This window comes from Arachis duranensis, chromosome 4, assembly GCF_000817695.3.
Source record: "Arachis duranensis cultivar V14167 chromosome 4, aradu.V14167.gnm2.J7QH, whole genome shotgun sequence".
Lineage (NCBI taxonomy): Eukaryota > Viridiplantae > Streptophyta > Magnoliopsida > Fabales > Fabaceae > Arachis > Arachis duranensis.
The window spans coordinates 55,608,945-55,619,149 of NC_029775.3; the positions used below are offsets into that span (position 1 = coordinate 55,608,945).

Below are 10,205 nucleotides of genomic sequence, written 5' to 3' on the forward strand. Positions count from 1 at the left end.
TTCATTCCTCACACCTTCTACCTCTTAGATCCATTCTGACTTGAGCGTCGGAGTGTCTTTGCAGGTACCTCCCCCATTACTCCAGTCAAGTGATCCGGCATCCGCCTCAACCCACAAGTTCTCGATCCATCTCTCAACCCGTACCAGAGACATCTTGTACATTGGCGCTGTCTGCGGGGACTCCAAGGACATCCTGTACATTGGCGCCGTCTGTGGGGAACTTGCGCCAGCCGAGCCGGATGGAGGACGTTCTGGAAGAAACCCCTTCGAGCCAAGATGACTCCCGAGCGCTTCGTCCAACACCAGAACACCAGGAGGCCACAAACCTAGCGAGAAAAGCAAGCACTGTTCACCGCACAAACGACCACGTCGTCACGGAAAAACGACCTCCCGAGGAAACAAGGGACAGAGCGGCACAGATCATCCAGGATCTCTGCCTCCAGGTCCAGGAACTCGAAGGCAGATTGACCAATAGAGAAAAACACAACAACGAACACGGAAGCCAGGCAACTTCTAGACCAAGATCTCGCCACGGCAGATCTCCAAACCGACGACACGACAGGAGAGACGGTCGCAGCACCTCACGCGACCGCGCGCGCGAGAAATCGCCAGAACGGCGGTACAACAAGAAGCACAACCGCAGCGCTTCCCAGGATCTAAGTCGTCAACACGACTCAGACGAAGATCGAAGGTACCGGAATACCAAGCGCACAAGAAACGACCACACGATAATGGGAGCCACACCCTTCACAGAAAGAATCCTAAGAGCAAAACTCCCCAAAGGCTTCGACAAACCTACCGATATGAAGTATGATGGAACTAAGGATCCCCAAGAACATCTAACGGCTTTCGAAGCCATAATGAACCTAGAAGGAGCAGCCGACACGGTCCGATGCAGAGCCTTCCCAGTAACCCTGGCCGGACCAGCAATCAAATGGTTCAACGCCCTCCCAAACAGATCCATAGCCAGTTTCCACGATATAACACGAAAATTCATGGCCCAGTTCACTACTAGGATCACCAAAGCCAAACACCCCATCATCTTACTAGGGGTCACACAAAAACAAGAGGAATCTACAAGAAAATACCTCAATCGCTTCAACGACGAATGCCTAACGGTCGACGGACTCACGGATTCCGTCGCAAGCCTTTGTCTGACCAATGGGTTAATGAACGAAGATTTTCACAAACACCTCACCACCAGACCGGTATGGACCATGCATGAGATCCAGAACGTTGTCAAAGACTACATCAACGACGAAGAAGTCAGCCAGGTCATCGCTGCCAACAAGCGGCAGCACGGCAACACCCAACACGGCAATTCGGCTTCTCGTCATAACCCAACACCCAAAGAGAATCAACGGGACCACCCCAGGTCAACCAGCCGACCACCGAGAATAGGCAAATTCTCTAATTACACGCCCCTAACAGCACCAATTACCGAGATATACCACCAAATAGTTGATCGAGGCATCATTCCGAAAGCCCGACAACTCAAAGAAAGGACAGGAGGCAACAGAACACTCTACTGCGACTACCACCGAGGTTACGGTCAGAAAACACAAGATTGCTTCGACCTTAAAGACGCTCTCGAACAAGCCATACGAGACGGAAAACTCCCAGAATTTGCCAAAATTATCAGAGAACCGAGACGCGCGGAGAGAGACAGGTCGCCGGAAAGAGAAGGGCGTAACCCGAGAACTCAAAAGCAACCCCCCAGGGAAAGCCCAGAGGAGGATCCAACCATCATAGTTAACGTCATCACAGGCAAGGACGTATCGAGCAAGTCAAAACTAACAATGAAGAAAGATCTCAAGGTAATGGCTGTCAGAAACCAAGCCCCAATCTCCGCGGCCGACAATAGGATAACGTTCTTACCAGAGGACTGCTAACACGGCACCTCAGCCGAAGATGCCCCCTTCGTCATCTCAGCTAGAATTGGAACAGGCCTAGTACGAAGGATACTGGTAGACACCGGGGCAGATTCGAACATCCTCTTCCGAGGAGCCTTCGATAAACTCGGACTCCACAACGACAACCTCCAAACACACCGCCACGGTGTCACGGGGCTCGGGGACAGCTTTATGAAACCAGATGGCTCAATCACCCTCGCCATCACCATAGGAAGAAGCAACCAGAAAAAGACAATCCTATCTGAATTCGTAGTCCTAAAAGACTCCACAGCCTATAACGTGATTCTCAGAAGAAAAACAATCAACGACTTCTCCGCAATCATCTTTACCAAATACCTCCTCATGAAGTTCAAAACCGACAACGGCTCAGTCGGTACCATCCACGGGGACCGAGAAGTCGCAGCCGAATGCGACAACACAGCCTAGCACTAAGGAAAAAATCCCGAGATACGGCCGGAGTATTCCTAGCCGACCTAGATGCGCGACAAGACGGCCAACCCAGGCCAGAACCAGAAGGAGACATGGAAAAGCTACAAATTGGGCCAACCAAAGAGGAATACACCTTCGTTAATAGGAACCTCCCATACGATCTTAAAGAAGAACTCTCCCAACTCCTGAAACAGAACAGAGACTTGTTCGCATTTACACCAGTCGATATGCCGGGAATAAACCCCGACCTAATGTCCCACCGTCTAGCCGTGGACCCCAAAGCTAAACCAGTGGCACAAAGGAGACGAAAAATGTCACCGGACCGAGCCGCCGAGGTCAGAAAACAAGTCAAAGCCCTACTCGAAGCCAACTTCATCCGGGAACTCCCCTACACAACCTGGCTAGCCAACGTCGTACTAGTGAAAAAATCTAACGGGAAATGGCGAATGTGCGTCGACTACACGGACCTCAACAAAGCTTGCCCAAAGGACGCCTTTCCCCTACCAAACATCGACGGATTAGTAGACGCTGCATCCGGCCACCGATACCTCAGCTTCATGGACGCATATTTCGGCTACAACCAGATTCTGATGCACCGACCAGACGAAGAGAAAACAGCGTTCATCACCCCGGATGGGACGTACTGCTACACAGTGATGCCCTTCGGTTTGAAAAATGCCGGAGCCACCTATCAAAGACTTGTCAACAAGATATTTCGAGACCTGCCCGGAGACAAATTAGAAGTCTACATAGACGACATGCTCGCCAAGACTGAATCCGGCGAACAACTAACCGACGACCTCAAGGTCATAATGAACATCTTACGAAAGCACCAAATGCGACTCAACCCGGTAAAATGTGCCTTCGGAATGGAGGCAGGGAAGTTCCTCGACTTCATGTTTACGCAACGCGGAGTTGAAGCAAACCCAGAGAAATGTCGCGCCGTCCTCGAGATGACAAGCCCCAAAAACCTAAAAGACATCCAAAAGCTCACCAGCCATCTAACGGCATTATTGCGCTTTCTCGGGGCATCGGCTCAAAAAGTGACTCCTTTCTTCAAACTAATGAAAAAAGGAGCCCCTTTTAAATAGGAGACAGAATGTGAAGAAGCATTCCAACACTTCAAGAAGGTCCTAGCGGAACCACCAATCCTTGCCAAACCCCAAACGGGAGAAACACTTTACCTGTACCTCTCCATAATGGAAGAGGCGCTCGCAGCAGCACCCATCCGTGAAAACGAGAAAAAGGAGCAAAAACCCGTATACTTCATAAGCAAAGTCTTCCAGGATGCGGAAGCTCGCTACTCACGCTTAGAAAAGCTAGCTTTCGCACTCCTTACAGCCTCTCGGCGCCTACGACAATACTTCCAAGCTCATCCCGTGACGGTCCGAACCGATCAGGCGGTCAAACAGGTATTGCAGAAACCCGACCTAGCAGGAAGAATGCTAGCATGGTCCATCGAGCTATCTCAATTCCAGATTAAATTCGAACCCTGAAATGCAATCAAAGCACAAGCCATGGCTGATTTCATTGCCGAGATGACTCCAGGAGAAGGGAAGCTCACCCCCGAATCATGGAAACTACATGTCGACGGCTCGTCAAACTCCACCTACGGAGGTGCCGGGGTCATACTCGAAAACCAAAACGGAATCACAATCGAACAATCGGTATGATACGAATTTCCAGTATCAAACAACCAAGCAGAGTACGAGGCCCTCTTGGCAGGACTGACCCTAGCCCGGGAAGTCGGAGCAAAGGTCCTAGAGGTAAATACCGATTCACAGGTAGTCAGTTCCCAAGTTAACGGAGACTACCAGGCGCGAGATCCCCTACTCCAGCAATACCTCGCCAAGGTTAACAAACTGAAACAAGGATTCGAGCACGTTACCATACAACATGTGCCCAGGGAACGAAACGCTAGGGCAGACCTACTCTCCAAACTAGCCAGTACCAAACCAGGACACGGGAACAAATCGCTAATCCAGGAAATCGTTAGGTCGCCCTCCGTGTCAACAACAACCAACGCTCATCTGACATCCTCGAACCGGGAATCTTGGACCTACCCTATCCTACAATACCTCCTTGATGGAGCTTTGCTGCCAGACCCGAAAGAGGGAAAACGAATAAAAAGGGAAGCCGCCAACTACACCATCGTCGCAGGACAACTATACAAACGCGGATTCTCACAACCCCTACTCAAATGAGTCGAACCCGGGGACACGGAGTACATACTCCGCGAAATCCACGAAGGTTGCTGCGGTCACCATGTCGGAGGTAAAACATTAGCCCAAAAAGTCATTAGGGCAGGCTATTTCTGGCCTACAATTATTCAAGACTCCACACAATTAGTAAAAAACTGCGACAAATGCCAGAGGCACGCCAATATCCACCAAGCCGCCCCACACCAACTCAGCACCATATCAGCAAAGCGGCCATTCGGCACTTGGGGAATCGACCTCGTCGGACCCTTCCCTACAGCACCCGGCCAACTCAGATATCTCATTGTCGCCATAGATTACTACACCAAATGGATCGAGGCCGAACCTCTAGCCTCCATAACGGCGACCCAATGCCGAAAATTCGTCTGGCGGCAGATCATCACCCGGTTCGGGATCCCCGAGGTCGTCATCTAGGACAACGGAACCCAGTTTGCCGACAAAAAATTCAGAGAGTTCTTAGAAGGATTACACATATTCCATCACTTCAGCTCGGTAGAACACCCCCAAACGAACGGACAGGTGGAATCCGCAAACAAAATAATCGTCAGAGGACTCAAAAAACGGCTCGACGAAGCCAAAGGACTGTGGGCAGACGAACTAGGATCGGTTTTATGGTCATACCAAACAACACCTCAAACGACCACGGGGGAAACACCCTTCCGATTAACATACGGCGTAGAAGCAGTCATCCCAGTAGAAATCAGAGACCCAAGCCCCAGGAAAACGGTCGAAGGTAACGACGAAGAAGCAGAACGAGACCTTATCGATGAAGAAAGAAGCATAGCTCACATCAAAGAGCTAGCACTCAAACAAAGAATCAGCTTAAGATATAATCACGGCGTCGTCCGACGAGAATTCGCGGCCGACGACCTCATCCTACGTCGAAATGATATCGGTCCCCCGACCCCAGGAGAAGGGAAGCTCACCCCCAACTGGGAAGGACCATACAGAATCAAGGCTGTAATCGGAAAAGGAGCGTACAAACTCGAACGACTCAATGGCGACGAAATCCCGAGGACATGGAACGCCGCCAACTTGCGACGATACTATGCCTAAACCGACCTAAATAGGTCGCCCCTTTATCTTCATTTTTATTTTTTGTCCTTTATTTATGTTTTTAGTACTTCTCCTCCCAGTTTACGATTCCTAAGGTTTTAAAATTCTCACATCAATAAAAATTCCATCAACAGCTATTTCTATTTTCCTAAGTGTCCCAAATACGGAACAAAAACACGGCCACAACTGGGGGACTGATCACCCCCCAGGCCCAAGCACGCGGATATCCATGAAAGAACCCGACCAAACGACAGTCCGAGGGAACAAATAAAATACACACGGAATAGCCTAAAACGGAATATGGCCCGGACGGCCCAAAGACAATATAACAATGGAACATACAAAAAAGCCTGGACGGCCAATCAATACTATCAAAACGGTGTTCCAAAATCCCAAAGTACCCGGCCCTTGGCCATCCAAAAATATTCAAAATACAGTTTAAAGAAAAAACCAAAGAGATAAAGAGAGAAGCTACTCGAGGTCGATGATCTGGCCATCACGAACAGTCTTGAAGGCCCCCATCACAGACACATCCACACCAGGAGCCAGCATTAAAGCCTGAGCCTTCATCGTCTCCTCGGTAGTCGCAATTGCATCCTTTGCGTCAGCCAGCAACTTCGTCTTCTCCCTCTTCAAGGCAGCGACCTCGGCCTTCAAAGTCTCCAACTCGCTGAGAAGCACAGCCGCCTGAGAACCCGCATCGGAAGCCCGTTGCCGCTCCTCCGCCATCTAAGAAAGAAGTGAAGTCTCAACCTCGGAAAGTCAGAGAATCTCCGCCCCGGCTTCCTCAGAAGACTTCACCGCTTTCTCCCTCGCAACCTTGGCAGCCTCAAGCTCCACCTTCAGCTTAGCCACCTCAGCCTGGGAGTGACGGAGCTTCTTATCCAACAAGCCAACCTAAGCCATCACGGGCTCGGCTTTCCGAACAACAACGGCAAATCGGAGAAGAGCACGATACACCAACTTAGCCTGGAACGAAACGTCACAGCCATCAAAAAACGGCTCCGTCCCAGGCATCAAGTGTTGATCAATAAAACCTGGGGCATCGAAACGTCAGTCCATCACACTGGGCACCAAAGCCTCCTCTTCAAAAGTCTCGCTGCTCGGCTCCTCAGGTCTCCTCCTCTTCCGAGAGGCCTCGGCAGCCGCCACCACGATGACTTCAGGCGAATTCGCAGGACCAGGAGAAGCCTGAGCACCGGTACGCGCTCCCGAGGAAACTACCTCCTGAGAAATAGCCTGAGATTCCACGGCCGGATTCGAAACAGGAGTAGCTGGAGATGATGACCCCTCCTCCCGGCCCAACACTGCCTTCAACCGTGCTAAGGAAGACAAACCACCAGCCATCTCAACTGAAAGAAAAACAAAAACCCCAAGTTACAAAAACGGGAAGAACAAAACACAGAAACCAAAAAAGAAGACAGACACACACCAACATACAACCGACAAGCAATCGGATCTCCCATGACATCCTGAGGATTTAGAGGGCGCTCCCCAAATAACTGCCACAGGACAAGGGCGATATCCCGTTCCTCCGAAGTAAGGAACTCTTGGGGAACCCGAGTAAATACCGACGGCCCCGCCTTAAAATTCCAATAGGTGGGGAACCGCCGCTCGCCCTCCAATGTCTACCAAAAAGGATGATGCCCCCTCGCGGGACGAACCTTAAAATACCTACTCTTAAAACCGTGAAAAGAATCTTCATACAAGCCGAAAATCCGACGGTGAGGCTGAGCTCTGAAAGACACATACCCCTTCTTGTGCTTTCCCTCCTTAGTCGGAAGAGTACACAGGAAGAGGAAAAGGAAAACATTTACTGAGGCAGGAAGTTCTAAAAAATCACAAACAAGTTCGAAAGACCGCATCGCCGCCCAGCTATTCGGATGTAGCTGGGACGGCGCCACGGAGCACCGATTCAATAATTGCTGGACAAAAGGAGAAAAGGGAAGCCGAACACCGAGCCGGGTAAACATCGCCTCATACACCCACATCCAATTCGGCACAGCCGGGGAGTCGAGATTGGTATAGCAAACCCTCTCGTCAACCCCAGGAAGGGAAAGCTCATAGTGGCGTTCAGCATCGCCACCCCCACAAACAGCCCCTTCATCGCGGAGCCGTTGGAGGTCCGCCTCCGTCATCCGCGACGGCGTCCCCCAGACATCACTAGTGACCCAAGAAAAAAGACCAGGGACACCCCCGGTCAGGGCCACCGGAGCCCTCACACCCTCCGTCCTTCGATGAGCCATACCTAAAATATCGACGAGCACCACCGTCAGCCAAACCTCACGGCAAAAAACGGCGGATGAAACCAAAAACAAAGACCACCACCGTACACCACTAATTATACGGAGGCACTCGCCCCCCTTATGGAACCCAACAGAACTATCTACCACCATACAAACATTAGCAAAAACAAAACAAAATGCAGCGAAAGACAAAGCAGAAGAAGCAAAAAGAAATAGAGGAATACCAACCTGCTAATTCGGAGGAAATAAAACCCAAGGAAAAATGCCTCGGCAGAAGATCAACAGAAAACACAGAGTGCGAAAGGAAAGTAGAAAATGCTCTTTTGGAGAAGAAAGCAATAGAGAAATGAACGAGGGAACCGAAGGAGGAAAACCAAAACGGTTTTGAACAATAAAAATAACACAAATACCCCTGGAAAGCAACGCAAACACAAGGACAAAAGAGGGAAACACCCCCTCGCAATAAATCCCCCCTTGAAAAAAGTAACGCCTCGAAGAACGCAACGGGCGAAGCAGACACGGAAGAGTCACGTCAAACCTAAGCGGTCAGACGAATCTTCCACAACACAAAACCGAGATACCGACCTCATCTCGGGAGAACCAAGCGGCAACCCGAGAAAAACCAAAGGTCCTAGGCCCACGACAAAAACAGCATCTCCCAGTGACAGACCGACCTTGCTCGCCCTCCCGCTGCGGGGGCAACTGTTACGGATCCAGCCCACGGATCCTAAACCCAGGACTGCTCCCTACTCGGCTCCCCGGGTCCAACTCCGAAAGGCCCCAAAACCGATCCTAACCAACTTTCGAATTCAAACGCCTCCCTTATCTTAGCCAAATAAGATAAGATAAGATATTCACCATCACCTATAAATAGAGGACCCAGGTCCCTCCAGGTATTCACTCATCCCTCACACCTTATACCTCTCAAATCCATTCTGACTTGAGCGTCGGAGTGTCTTTGCAGGTACCTCCCCCCTCATCGCTCCAATCAAGTAATCCGACATCCGCCTGGTTGGGGGAAGTTGGGTTTTGGTAAAAAAAAATTGTAAAAATGCCCCCTTGCTAAAAAAATTCTAAGCCCGGTGGAGAAGCTCGCCCCGCCCCGCTCAAAGCCCGCGGTTTAAACGGTGCAGGTTAGGCGGGCTTTTACTATTTGGCGATCCCAATTTTCCAGCTCAGTCTGCCTTTTTTAGCGGATTACGCGGATTTAGGCCCGTTTGCCACCCCTAGATATAACTAATTTATTAACTATACTTTCTGACTTGAAATAAAATGTGTAACATAAAGCATATCATATGCCAGTTACTTTTCTAATGAGGTTAGTAAAATATTAGTTGTCGATAAATTTTCATTAGCTTTATAATATAAAGTTTAATGTAAAATTGACATGTATATATTCTTTTTCCAGGTCTCTTATGATTTAAGATGAATTCAAACTGTTCCATTGTATTTTACTTTATATAAAGATAAAACAATACGTTTATTATATAATGACGATGATAGTGTTATACTAAACTTGAGAAATTTATCATTATAAAATATTATTTTCGATTTACCATATCAAATTAAAATATAAATCTGTGCATTACATGAATTTAATACTAGTTTGATCTAATTTATTATCAAATAAAGTATAAAAATACTCATTTTTGTCTCTGCCCTTTGTCTTATTTTCAATGTCCTCTGCCTTAATTTCAATGTCATGTCTTCTCATGTTCTCAGAACTAACAACCTTAGAAACATTAGCGTTCGTCGAGATTAGTGTAATGTCACACTCTAAATTAAAGAACACAGTATACAATGGAACCTTTGGCCATAAACATCATCGTAACCAGTTTCGCCCCTCATAACACACTCTAAATTAAAGAACACAGTATACAATGGAACCTTTGGCCATAAACATCATCGTAACCAGTTTCGCCCCTCATAACGGTTCAGATTCCGATTGAAGAAAACATGCTGTGTAAAAGTATTTTGATCTAAACCGTGCAATCTGCTGATCTACACAAGAACACGGATTAATTTTAACGGCTGCAACTAAGAAACTTAAAAATGGTTAGGAACCAGCTTGTTAGAATACCAAGGGAGATGTGGCAGCGACATTGGCTGGTGCATACATCAGAAATCTTCTATTCACAAAACGTTGAATTGGCTTTTGCTCATAAAAATGATTGCTATCCCAATCAACTGGGCAATAATACAGTCACTAATCTAGTAGAACAAAAAGAGGATGTTCCTCTGCTCAATAGCAGAAGAACAAATGAGAAGAGGGGAAACTACAAGGGAAAAGAAGAGACGATCCTGTACACAAACCTCTATATTCGTCTCTTTCCAAAACAAAA

At 48.5% G+C, this 10,205-nt stretch overlaps 1 protein-coding gene across 1 annotated transcript in view; it reads right to left on the reverse strand.

Moving 5' to 3' along the window:
- Positions 1-9,970: 9,970 nt before the first annotated feature.
- LOC107484389 (chromatin modification-related protein EAF1 B-like) overlaps positions 9,971-10,205 on the reverse strand; it is a gene marked incomplete in the record, with an annotated part of 15,886 nt that continues 15,651 nt past the window's right edge. Inside the window, 1 exon segment of the mRNA XM_016104981.3 lies at positions 9,971-10,205.